Below are 13,737 nucleotides of genomic sequence, written 5' to 3' on the forward strand. Positions count from 1 at the left end.
TGGCAAGTCCTTGGCTTCCCTTTTCTCATGACTCTCCCTGTGCTCTATGCTCAGAATCCCTGAAGCAGCTTATTATCGCATGATTACAATTTGTTGTAATTGCTTGTTTAATTGTCTGCCTTTTCTACTAGGCTACAAGCTCTGTGTGCACAGGGTGTGCAGTAGGCACTCAGGAAATGTCCACTGAATGAATGAGTCTGATCAACTCTGGAGGCAGTAGCAGAAGCACCGGCACAGCAGAGTCTGGTGGAGGACAGGTGAGGCAGAGGACGGGCTAAGTTGGCACGCTGGCTGGGCACCACAGTTAGGTATTTGCACCCTGGTCTAGCAGCTTTGGGGCAGGATCCACTTAGAGTCATGTCCTAGACATTTTCCGGACAGAAAAATGTTGAGCTCATTTTGTAACGTCTGGATTAATGATCTGGTAATACTTTTTCTGGCTTTTCAATAAATTGTGAAGTGAGTCAAGAATGACATTTCTTGAAAGCTCCTTCTCAATAATACACCACCTGCCTCCTGCCATACTTGAACGCAGAGCAGATAAATATGAGTTGTATGAAATGACATGATTTATTATTCAATAGAAGTGTCAAGTGCAGGACACTTCCACCTGGTGGACATACATAGCTGGTCATCAGGCCTTTCCTGAACTGTCCGGGAAGTGGCCACTCCAGTCTTGCTGTCTCCTGTTATTTTGTAAATAGCATCAATCACCGCCCACAGTCATGCGTAGTGTCCTGATTGGTCGTCTGCCTCCCTGCCTTAGAGTGTAAGCAACCTATAAACAAGGGCTCTGTCTACTGTTAACTGGGCACAAGGTAGGGGTTCAGTGAATGCATGAATGAAGCTGGTATTTATTACCGAGCAGAGCCCCTCTGCAATAACAGAAGCAAACGTTTTTTATATAGGTTTTTTTTTTTTTTTTTTGGTCTCTGCATCCATGCAAGACTTTATAAAAGCATTCTTTCAGTAAAGCATACAAAGGTGATAAAACATTTTAACAACATGAATGAAATGAGCAAAAGAAAGACCTCTCTTATCCCATGATCTCTCTCTGCGATGAAAAGAAGTTCTGAGTAACATAGAGGGCTTCTGATATAAAATGTTGACAGTGTAATCTCCTTTTATTTTTTTCCAGTGGAGTTCTTACATAAGTACTGTCTAACCAAAGAACAGTCTCTAGTATTTACAGAAACGAAACCATATTTACAACCCTTTGGGATTTCTTCCATGATAGGATTTTTAATGACTACATGTTTTGTTGTATGGATTTCCTTATTATTGTGCCTTTCAGTTAATAGTAATTTTCATTATTTTAAGTGCTGTTGCTATTAAAATGTTTGTATTAATAGTTACGTCTTTGTGCTAAATAATTACTTCTATGGAATCAATTCCCTATAAACAAATTGTTAAATTGAAGGATATAAATATTATCAAAACTTAGGCTAGTTTTCCTTATTTCCAAGTTCTTGATCTATAAAACTGAGTAGATTCTTAACTCCTCCCTGGAACTAGAGTCCTGCTTTTTGTCCCTCCCAGTGGCTGGGAGATTGGCTGTCGTGTATCGGCCTCCCAAATGTCTATTTTATATCACAGGCGTACCTCTCTGTCATGGCTCCCTTTCCAGATTTCCAGATTCTCTGCCCCACTGTTCTGTCTTCTGAGGCACGCCATTTTTCTGAACCATATTTGACATTACCAGACCCCTTGCACAGGGTCACCCTTGCCCTGGTGGGTGTCCAGAGTCAGGTGCTGCCTTCCCCTAATGCCCTCTCTATCTCGTGTGTAAACATACACAATAGTCTTAAGCCGTGACAACTGTTACAACGTCTTGGCTTTTATGGCATATTTCTGGTCATCTCTGAAACTTACACATTCCTGCTTCCTTGCTCATGTATTCCCAAATGTAACTCTCGATTATAACTTTATTCCTTTAATAAAATATGATCTTCTTTATAATGATCAACTATGTGGCATGGGTTCTGGGATGCCTCATGGGAAAACCGCATGACAATTACTGACAGCCCATTAAGAGTAATGACTCTAATTATCTTAATCATAAAAGAATGATATTTAACGTGTTTTAAAATTTGTTTTATTACAGTAAAATACATACAACATGATGTTTACCATTTTAACCATTTTTAAGTGTATGATTCAGTGGCATGTAAGTACACTCATAATGTTGTGTGACCATCACCATAATCCATTTCCAAAACTCTTGCATCACCCTAAACAGAAATTCTATAACCGTTAAGCAATAATTTCGTATTCCCCTCTCTCCCAGCCCTGGAAACTTGTATTCTACTTTCTGTCTCTGTGAATTTGTCTTTCCCCCACCACACCCCCCCCCCATGAGAGAGAGAGATCACGAGCAAGGGGCAGGGGCAGAGGGAGAGAGACAGACAGAGACAGAGAGAGAATCTTAAGCAGGCTCCATGCTCAGCAGGGAGCCCAATGTGGGGCTCGATATCACAACTGTGAGCCAAAATCAAGAGTCAGACGCTCAGCTGACTGAGTCACCTATGCACCCCCAATTTTTCTATTCTTGATATCTCACATAAGTGGAACCATACAGTGTTTGTCTTTCTGTGTCTGACTTATTTCACTTAGCATCATGTTTCCAAGGCTTATCCATGTGTCAGAATCTCATTCCCTCTTTATGGCTGAATTATATGACATGTTCAACTCAGGACATTATTACTGCAGTTTTAAGCAAAATCCACCAGGTGGCAGAGGAAAGGACTCAACAGAAAACATGCACATTTCTAATTTAAATGAATAATGGCAAATAGCTGATTACTTCTGTTAATAGAAAAGACCTGCAGACCTTTAACATGAAATTCACTCTGCGAGACATAGAACTAAATGGGTGATTTAAATCTGATTTAAATCTGAACGCCAATCTTTGCCTGAGGATATTTGCTACTAGAAAAAAAAATGGTGCTTATTCTGATTTGCCTTTGCACAATTTCCTTCTTCTGGGAGAGAGACTTTGCAGTTCTCCCCTCTCACAGTTCACAGGATGCACCAAGTGCACCATCTCCCACCCCCACTGGGCTCACCGTGGCCACAGCCTCCCCACTCCCACCAGTGCCCAGCAGCTATGGAGCTTCTCCATGCTTCACCACTAGTAACAGATTTTTTTAAAACTCAATTTATTTAAGCTAAAAAACCTCACAAAACAGTTCATCCACTGCTCCCACACCCAACCTTCTCCCACCCCCTCTTGTGCAACCACCAATCTGTTTTCCATAGCTGTGAGCTTGAGATATATATATATTATATATATATATATATTTATAATATATATGTTATATATATTTATATTAGATTCTGCATATAAGAAAGGTCATATATTATTTGCCTTTCTCTGTCTAATTTATTTCACTTAGTGTAATTCCCTCAAGATTCATCCATATTGTCACAAATGGCAAGATCTTATTCTTTATTATAGCGGGGTAATAGTCCATTGTATATATTTACTACAGCTTTATCCATTCTTCCATCCACTGATGGACATTTAGGTTGTTTCCATATCTTGGCTTTTGTAAATACTGCTGCAATGAACATGGGGATGCACATATCTTTTCCAATCAGTGTTTTTGTTTTCTTCAGGTACATACCCAAAAGTGGAATTGATGGATCATATGTTAGTTCTATTTTTAATTTTTTGAGGAAACTCCATGCTGTTTTCCATAGTGTATGCTTGCAGAACTTACATTCAGATCTTTAATCCATTTTGAGCTAACTTTTATATATGGCATAAGGTGGTGGTCAATTTTCATTCTTTTGCACATGGCTGTCCAGTTTTCCCAATACCATTTATTGAAGAGACTGTCATTCCCCCATTGTACATTCTTGACTGCTTTGTCATAAATTAATTGACTAAATGCATGGATTTATTTCTGGGCTCTCTAGTCCTTTCCATTGATCTATGTGTCTGTTTTTATGCCCGTATCACACTGCTTTAATTACTATAGCTTTTTAATATAGTTTGAAATCAGGGAGCATGATGCCTTCAGCTTTGTTCTTCTTTCTCATGATTGCTTTGGCTATTTGGACGTCTTTGATGGTTTCCTGCAAACTTTAGGACTCTTCTATTTCTAAATTCCTTCCTAACAGATCCTTAAATACTACTCTTTTTACGGAAAAAGCATTAAGGAAATGCTTTACCTGCTGTGAAGGCAAATTCAAAGTAACAGAAGTAAATGACGTAAAGAGAAAAAGAAAAAATATTCCCTATAATTACAAAGAGGCCAGTAAGTAAGCAGATTAGATATTTTGAGTTATTCATAGAAATCAACATGTTTTATATATAGGATCAATCTCATGATTATTTCATTTGAGCAGTCCTTGATTTGTTTTCCATAAATTTCCAGAGGGATTCCCAATTAGTCTGCACACTGAATTAAGACAGTCCCTCTACATTTCCCCTCTCTGACACATACTTTGGGATGGCAGTGAAGCAGGAACGATGCAAGAAATTTTCAACAGTTGTCTCGCTTATTTTTTGTTTGGAAAGAGGAAGAAGATGAATAAGAAAATAAAACTCACATTTGTGGAGCCAGAATTCCTTTTAGCAGATAGATTGATCATATGTTTAGAGGGTGGAAAATGACTGTCCATTAGTAATTCTGCAGGTGCATCATGGCACAGGGACACTTGAGGTTTTGGTGTGAGGGAGTCAGTGACATGGCATGTGAAGTATTCAGCTGGAAAATGCAGAACATCAGTCAGCTGCTCTCAGAAACGAACTCCACTGATCATACCAAAGCCCTGCTCTGACATTAAAACCCTATGGCCCGTTTTGTCTTATTGAAAAACACAGTGCTTGGCAATTTTTTCTAAGCTGACAAACATCATCCTATGGGAGCAGAAGGTGAGAGCTGTCCCATAGTTTCAGAACCTCATGTTAGTCTCGGTTGGACTTGTCTAGCGAGTCGACTCATCCATTTCCCAACGAGGCAGCAACCAGATATGTTGGCATTATTCAGGATCACGCCCTGCCGTAAATGCTTATTCAGCCGCATTTCCAATATTTTGGAACTGCTACTTTCATTCCCATTTCAATACATGTTTATGACCTGAATTTTTAACTCTGCCGCTTTTTTGATCACAAATCAGACTAAGCATTTATATTATGAAAAAAAAAATGCTGGGCCAGCTGAAAAGTACACTCTAATTACAATAATAATGTAACAGCAAAAGAGACTTTATCTGATAATTAAAGAACTCTGGAGCATCATATTATAGCAAATTTTATGGGATGCTGCATTTTATTGATGAGTAAGAAAAACAGGGGTTGGAATAGATATGTTTACTCAAAAAGTTTTGACTCAAAAACAGGAAAAATTCTCTTCCTATTTCTTTCAATTTCTTTCCTTTTCTTTTCCCCCTATTGAATTTCCTCCAAACTGAAAAAGTTCTTTTTAAAAAAAAGCCAATTTTCAACTTAGTTGTAATTAGGTTTTAATCAATGCAACTGTTTTTAACATTGTATACTGTCTTTCTCTCCAGTTAATTGGATTATCTTATAAGCCAGTTAACAGCCTGCAGTCAACATATTCTGTCGGGCAAAATATTGGCTCCCATTAAGTGTCACGGAGGTGTTATTATCTCTGGGGGAAAAAAAATGTAGAAACGGAGACACAAAGAAGTAGCATGAATGGCCCAGCTGATGTGAAAATGTCACATTTCCTGAACTGATTGGTGAGAATAGTTGGCTTCGCTTTGGGTCCAATCCCCTGGTGGGCCAGATAATAATATACTATCCTGGTCACAGATTCTGGTGAGCCAAACGTCTGACCTGTGTAAGCCACATGCCAAAATATAGATCAGGCACAAGAAGAATCTGTGTATACACCTGTCCTCACGGGCAGAAAGACCGCCGGAAGCACAAGCCCTGCTGAGACGGACGAGTAGTGAAATTAAACACTAAGGTTGACGCATACACACACATACACCTTGCAAATGTGAACTATGCCAGGTATGCTGAAGTATCCTGATGACTGTGTTGGAGGAACCCACATGTCACGCTGCATTTGTCCCAAATGACACATCACTTGTTTATTAAAGACATCCTTCTCTTATTTGTCCTTTAAATTCCAGGCCACTAAAGATAGCTCACTTTAAGGTTAACCAATTCATGTTCTTTGTTGACTTTCTGAAATTATAAGAAAGAAAAAAAAAGTTAAAATGTCAGCTAAATAAAGTGAACACTTGGGTATTTGGGTACTCCAAACCTACTTTGGAAATAAGAAGGCTATGAAATATAAATTTCTCATACATCAGATGTAGCAAAGTGACCAGCGTATTTTAAGAATCCAAGTTGTGGGGCGCCTGGGTGGCTCAGTCGGTTAAGCGTCCGACTTCGGCTCAGGTCATGATCTCGCGGTTTGTGGGTTCGAGCCCCGCGTCGGGCTCTGTGCTGACAGCTCAGAGCCTGGAGCCTGTTTCGGATTCTGTGTCTCCCTCTCTCTGACCCTCCCCCGTTCATGCTCTGTCTCTCTCTGTCTCAAAAATAAATAAACGTTAAAAAAAAAAAAAAGAATCCAAGTTGTTATCATAAAAGACAGCTGTCTACTCCAAATCCCTTGTTTTTTCAGATTAAGAAACAAGAGCCAGACATGATAAGAGATATCCCTGTGGCTACCCAAAAGAGCAACAGGGCATAGTCGTAGCAACAGAGAGAAGCTTGCTGCCCATGTTAACCACTGTTTAAATCTGATGCAGGGCATCAGCAGTGCACAGGCACAGAAATTCTCCACGCTGGAATGCATTCCTGAGGCAGCGTGGTGTGGGGGAAAGAAGGCAGGGTTTAGAATCAGCTTTCCATTCCCAGTTCTGGCTCTTTTACTTACTAGCTCCCCACCCTGTAGCTGTGGGACAGTGACAAAAGTAACCTCTTGGAGCCTCAGTTTTTTCATCAAAAAATTGGGGATAATCAGACCTAACTGTGAAGGTCTGATGTGAGGATTAGAGACACACAGTAAGTGGCCAAATTATAGCTATTATCATCGATAAGAGGCTTGACATAATCGTGAATTCAGTTTTTTATTTATTTTTTAGTGTTTAGTTTCCATGCAAGTTAGTTAGCATACAATGCAATAATGATTTCAGGAGTAGATTCCAGTGATTCATCCCCTACATACAACACCCAGTGCTCATCCCAACAAGTGTCTTCCTTAATGCCTCTGACCCATTTAGCCCATCCTCCCACCCACAACCCCTCCAGCAACCCTCAGTTTGTTCTCTGTATTTAAGAGTCTCTTATGTTTTGTCCCTCTCCCTGTTTTTACATTATTTTTGCTTCCCTTCCCTTATGATCATCTGTTTTGTATCTTAAATTCCATATATGAGGGAAGTCATATGATATGTGTCTTTCTCTGACTAATTTCGCGTAGCACAATACCCTCTAATTCCCTCCACGTTGTAGCAGATGGCAAGATTTCATTCTTTTTGATTGCCAAGTAATACTCCACTGTATATATATACCACATCTTTATCCATTCATCTGTCAATGGACATTTGGGCTCTTTCCATACTTTGGCTATTGTTGATAGTGCTGCTATAAACATGGGGGTACATGTGTCCCTTCGAAAGAGCACACCTGTATCCCTTGGATAAATACCTAGCAGTGCAGTTTCTGGGTAGTAGGGTAGTTCTATTTTTAATTTTTTGAGGAACCTCCATACTGTTTTCCAGAGTGGCTGCACCAGTTTGCGTTCCCACCAGCAGTGCAAAAGAGACCCTCTTTCTCTGCATCCTCGCCAACGTCTGTTGTTGCCTGAGTTGTTAATGTTAGCCATTCTGACAGGTGTAAAGTGGTATCTCATTGTGCTTTTGATTTGTATTTCCCTGATGATGAGAGTGATGTTGAGCATTTTTTCATGTGTCGGTTGGCCATCTGGATGTCTTCTTTATGAATTCAGTTTTATATGGGAAGACAGTACTAGGGACCTAGCTTCAGTAGGGCATGTCCTATGACTAATGGTTCCAAAACAACAAGCTGAAGTGATTATCTGTCATTCTCCACCTCTATCCCCACATGCCTGTCACATTATACTTTAAGATAAAACATTTATTTTGAGAATTTGACCCAGTCTCGGGGTTGGATGCGTGATCATGAAATGCTATAAAGCTACATGGCCTGCGTGGGGACTGAGTTAGAAGTCTGGATTATCATTTGTAAGGTGTCCTAAGCAGGTGAGCCAACCATACCTACAAAGAACATGGAGGCCAGGGAATTCTCCCAGTTTCCACACTCAACAAACACTGAATGTAGATCATTGTCTCATTTGTACCCATGAGATTTTAATTTATGGAAGTAATGGAATGACGATATGGTGAGGTCAATGCCATTGAAAAAAGAGTTTATTACTTACATTACCACAGAGAAGGGGGCCCGCCATACCACGCAGGGTCACGGGGGGGGGGGGTACCAGGTTGTAGTTAGGACACAGAAGCAGAAGCCAGGGGAAAGCCTAGGCCAGCGCCTTTATCGGGGTTTGTGTGGGAAAGTCAAGGCTGGGCAGAGCAAACATTTTAGAATTAGCCAGTTTGAATAATTCAGGCCAGTTTGGGGCTATAGGGATGATCTCTGATTGACTGGTACCTGGCCCTGGGATGACTTAGGTCGGGGTTAACACTGGTGTGCTGTCGGAGAGTCAGGGAGAGTGTTGAGGGGATACACACGAGACTATACGTGCATACAGAAGGCATAGTTCTAGGCAGGTTGCCATTATCCTCAGGAAGTAGCTAGCACCGGGAGGGGCAGTCTCTCCCTGGGGCTGGAAGGCCTCCCAAATATTAAAACGCCATAAGACACGGGAAACAAAAAACATGATGAACACAGTGACATTAATTTCAAACAAGCGTTTCCTTCTTCACACTATTTTCTACCCATCCCTCAAACACTTAGAGTTCTCCTATAGTATGCAGAAACTACATTGTCATCTTCTATGTAAATAGTGAGCACCCTTGGTTTCAAATGTGTACCTGGGTGGGGCACCTGTGTGGCTCAGTTGGTTAAGCATCCAGGTCTTGATCTCAGGGTTATGAGTTCAAGCCCTGCACTGGGCTCTGCACTGGGTGTGAAGCATACCTTAAAAAAAAAAAAAAAAAAATGCAGCCGGATGGAGTTTGGAGTGGTTTTAATTCTGCCTTTCATAAATAGAGTTCTTTTAAAAGACCATGAAGTTCATGTTGAGTCATCAAGTCATAGACGTTCAAGGACTAGAGGGGTCTGGGAAGTCACTCAAACCCCCTCTTTCATTTTATATCTGGGGAATCAACCATTAAACATTCTCCGGAGTCTCAGTGGCTTAACTACTATTAAAATCAAACACAGAATATAATTAAGCATGTAATTAGAAACATTAATAACCATACTCAGCCAAAAAGTAGTTACATTTCAGAGTGCAACTAAATGCTTTTTTCTTGTCTTCTCTCCTCCAAAGTAATGGTTCAAAGTGGAGACGTTAGAAAAATGTCTCTGCAGATCAGCAGAAGTCAGGGGAAACTACAGGAGTCATTTTCAGGACAGATTTCTCCGTATGGAATCAGCCCGCCGCCACCAATGCAATCAGTGGACTTTGGACAAAATCAAAGCCATCAGCTAGACCAAGACAGCTCTCTGGTTAAGATCAAGGCAAAGGCCCTCACCCAGTAGACATCTGTATGAATTGCTGTCTGGGGAAGAATGAAACACTCCATTCTTGACTTTTCTGTTTTGTCTTGGTGTTTCCACCTGTTTAAGAGTAATAATGTAAAGGCAGCAAGGACAGGCACATTACATTTTGGATACTTTTCCCCCTAGCTCATTCAGCTGCCTGAGTCTAAAGATAAAGACGGTATGCTGAGAACTAGAAAAATGGAACAGGGGAAGCCAAGGCATGTCCTTACCTGGAATGAGAAGCAGAGACTAACTGCAGGGAGATGCCAAGGTGCTAATAAAACCTGGACTCATTATAATACCCGGAATTGTTCATCCGTCTTTCTGAAGCACCGAGCACTATGAAGACATACATACTGCCTGGAAACAGATACGGTTAGAAAATGATTAGAAACGCAGATTATTTTGTTCAGTTAGTTTTTGTTTCGTCACAGTAACGCACGCGCACAGTTAAACCACCCTACTAGTCCTACCAGGCTAGTTAGGAAAAACAGTTTCAGTTTCCTGCCTGCCGTTTTCTCTCTTTTCAGCCACAGCTGTGTACAATCCTGTCCGTCAATTCTTTTGGTATTTACCTCTACACTTCTGCAAAATATTCTTATACTACCATTTCCTGCAAGTTTTTCTCAGTGTTACGCATCATCCAAGGACTTCCCACTGTGGCAAGTAAGAATTTAGCTCGCTTTCAGTGCTCTTCCCACCTCCTTGGCCCCATCCTGCCTCGACTTCGCATCCCTGCATCCTCCCAATTAAGTTATATTTGTAGTTATAATTGTGGTTAGATCCATATCTACATTATTATCGCTGTGTAAATGCTATTACAGCATGCTCTGTGATACTTAGAGGAGGACTTCTAACCTCCTCTAATGGAGGGATCATTCAGGTGTATCTTCATTCGACAAGTGTTTATTGATGCTTACACCCTGCCAAGCACTGTGCTCAATGCTGGTTACACAGGGGTAACCAGGGAGCTATGGGCCTTCCGTTGTGGTGTAGAACAGTCAGCCCAGGCTCTGGAACCAGACTGCCGGGGTCAAATATTTTCCACCTTCAGTGTGCCTGGGTGGCTCAGTTGGGTAAGTGTCCGACTTCCACTGGGATCACGATCTCTTCGTTGGTGGGTTTGGGTCCCACATCGGGCCTGCATTGGGCTCTGCGCTGGTGGGATTCTCTCTCTCCCTCTCTCTCTCTCTCTGCCCTACCTCCACTCCCGCTCTCTCACGCGATCTCTCTCAAAAATAAATAAATAAACTTAAAAATCTTTTCCACTTTCTAGTCATGTAATCTTGGGTAACTTACTTAACCATTTTATACCTCAGTTACCTAAGAATTGTTGACACAATTACATGAATGAAAATGTGTGAAGTACTATCAAGTATATGTAATAGTACCTGGTAGAGAGTAGGCAATACAGAAATGTTACATATTATTGTTTTAGGAGTCAAATGGGAAGGAAAAATTTACATATATTCCACGAACTTATATATATAATTATATATGGTTGTATATATATACATACGTGTTTATGTATATGTGAATATGATGTCTATATTTATAATAAATTACTAAGAATGAAAAGTACAGAGTGCTACAAGAGTACTAAACCAGACGAATCCTTGTTTGTCTGTTTATTTGTTAACACTTTAAGTATATTCAGTTTATTGTGTGTCAGTTACACCTCAGCAAAGCTCTTTTTATTATTTTTTTAAGTTTGTTTATTTATTTTGAGGGACCAAGAGAGAAAGCATGAGGAAGAGAGGGGCAGAGAGAGGAGAGAGCGAGAATCCCAAGTGGGCTCCGTGATCTGAGTGTGGGGCTTGGACTCATGAACCATGAGATCGTGGCTGGAGCTGGAGTGGGTCGCTTTAACCGACTGAGCCACCCAGGTGCCCCAACGGAGCTCTTTGTAAAAGTAAGTACCTGAAGGTTTTCCTGCATTCATTAGCCACCCTTAAAGGAATCGATAACCTTGACGCCATCCACCCAAATACTGTTCCACACCCCACTCCATTATAGCTTTTCTATTCTTTGTATTCAATATTTTTACTTTCATGAGCATAGTCGACAGTATAAAATGCTTCCCTTTCTTAGAATTGCCTTTTGTATTTGTGTTTCTCTCTTTTTTTAATTTTCTTATTTGAGTATAATTGACAATGTTATATCAGTTTCAGATGTGCAACATAGTGATTTGACAGGTTTACACATTATGCTATATTCACCACACGTGTAGTCGCCGTATATTGCTGTTACAATATTATTGACTATATTCCCTCTGCTGTGCGTCTTATTCTTATGACGTATTTACTCCATAACTGGAAGTCTGTATCTCCCTCTTTCCTTCGCCCATTTTGCTCATCTCACCATTTCCCTCTGGCAACCATCAGCTTGTTCTCTGTATGTATAGGTCTGATTTTGCTTTTCGATTATTTATTTTTGTTTTAGATTCCACATATGAGTGAAATCATGTGGTATCTGTCTCTCTCACTCTGACTTATTTCACGTAGCATAATACCCTCTGGGTCCATCCATGTTGTCTCAAAAGGCACGATCGCATCCATTTTCATGACTGTGTGATATTCCAATGTGCGTGCACACTTGTGTGTGCGTGTGTGTGTACCACATCTCCCTTATCCACTCATCTATCAGTGGACACTTAGGTTGCTTCCACATCTTAGCTATTGTAAATAATGCTGCAATAAACATAGGAATGCATATGTCTTTTTGAATTAGTGTTTTTGTTTTCTTTGGGTAAGTACTGAATAGTGGAATTATTGGATCATATGGTATCTCTATTTTTAATTTTTTGAGGAACCTCCACACTGTTTTCCACAATGGCTGTCCAGTTTACATTCCCACCAACAGTGTATGAGAATTCCTTTTTCTCCACACAGAGGAATCCTCATTTAGATGGGGGCTCAAGGAAGGAACGCTTTTCTGAGAATGTGATATTTTAGCTGGAATTTGAAGAAGGAATATAAAGTAGACATACTGGAAGGGAGGGCAGGGCATACAAGAGAGGGGAAGGCATATAGCAAGGCCCCATGGTAGGGGGGTGGCTCGGTCAGTTAAGCATCCAACTTCGGCTCAGGTCATGATCTCGCGGTTTGTGAATTCAAGCCCCACGTGGGGTTCTGTGCTGACAACTTGAAGCCTGGAGCCTGCTTTGGTTTCTGTGTCTCCCTCTCTCTGTCTCTCCCCAACTCACACTCTGTCTCTGTCTCTGTCTCTGAAAAATAAATAAGCATTAAAAAAAATTTTTTTAATATAACAGTTTTATTGGGATATAATTCACATAAGATACAAATCACTCATTTAAAGTACACAATTCAGTAGTTTGCAGTATATTCAGAGTGGTGCAATCATCACCACAGTCAATTTTAAAACATTTTCATCATCCCAAAAGAAAGTCTGTACCCATTACCATATACTTCCCATCTCCTTCCAATTCTCCCAGCCCTAGGCAACCACTAATCTACTTCATCTTTAAAGACTTGCCTATTTTTGACATTTCATATAAATTAAATCACACAATATATGATCTTCTGTGACTGGTTTCTTTCACTTAGCATAATGTTTTCAGTATTTGGCCATGTTGTAATATGTCTCAGTGCTTCATGCATTTTTATGGGTGTATAATATTCCATTTAGGGATTTTTTTTTTTAAAAATATATATATATTCCTTAAATGGAATATTATATATATTCCATATTATATATATAATTATTATTATATGGTATAAATTATATAATATAAAAATATAATATATATAATTATTATATATATAAAATGTGTATATATGGTGTGTGTATATATATATATGGTGTGTGTGTATATATATATATATATATGGTGTGTGTGTATATATATATATCTCTACCACTTTAATTTATCAACTCATCAGTTGATGAAAATTTGCGTTGTTTCTACTTTTTGCCTATTACAAATAGCCAAAATGCTATTTTGAGCATTCATGTACAAGCTATTGAGTAGATGTATGTTTTCCTTTCTCTCAGATATAGATCTAGAATAGGAATTCCTGAATCGTATGGCAGCCCTACAT

This window comes from Lynx rufus, unplaced genomic scaffold (genome assembly GCF_022079265.1).
Source record: "Lynx rufus isolate CCGP_SWC_20201006 ecotype Redwood Valley unplaced genomic scaffold, mLynRuf1.p SCAF_26, whole genome shotgun sequence".
Classification (NCBI taxonomy): Eukaryota; Metazoa; Chordata; class Mammalia; order Carnivora; family Felidae; genus Lynx; species Lynx rufus.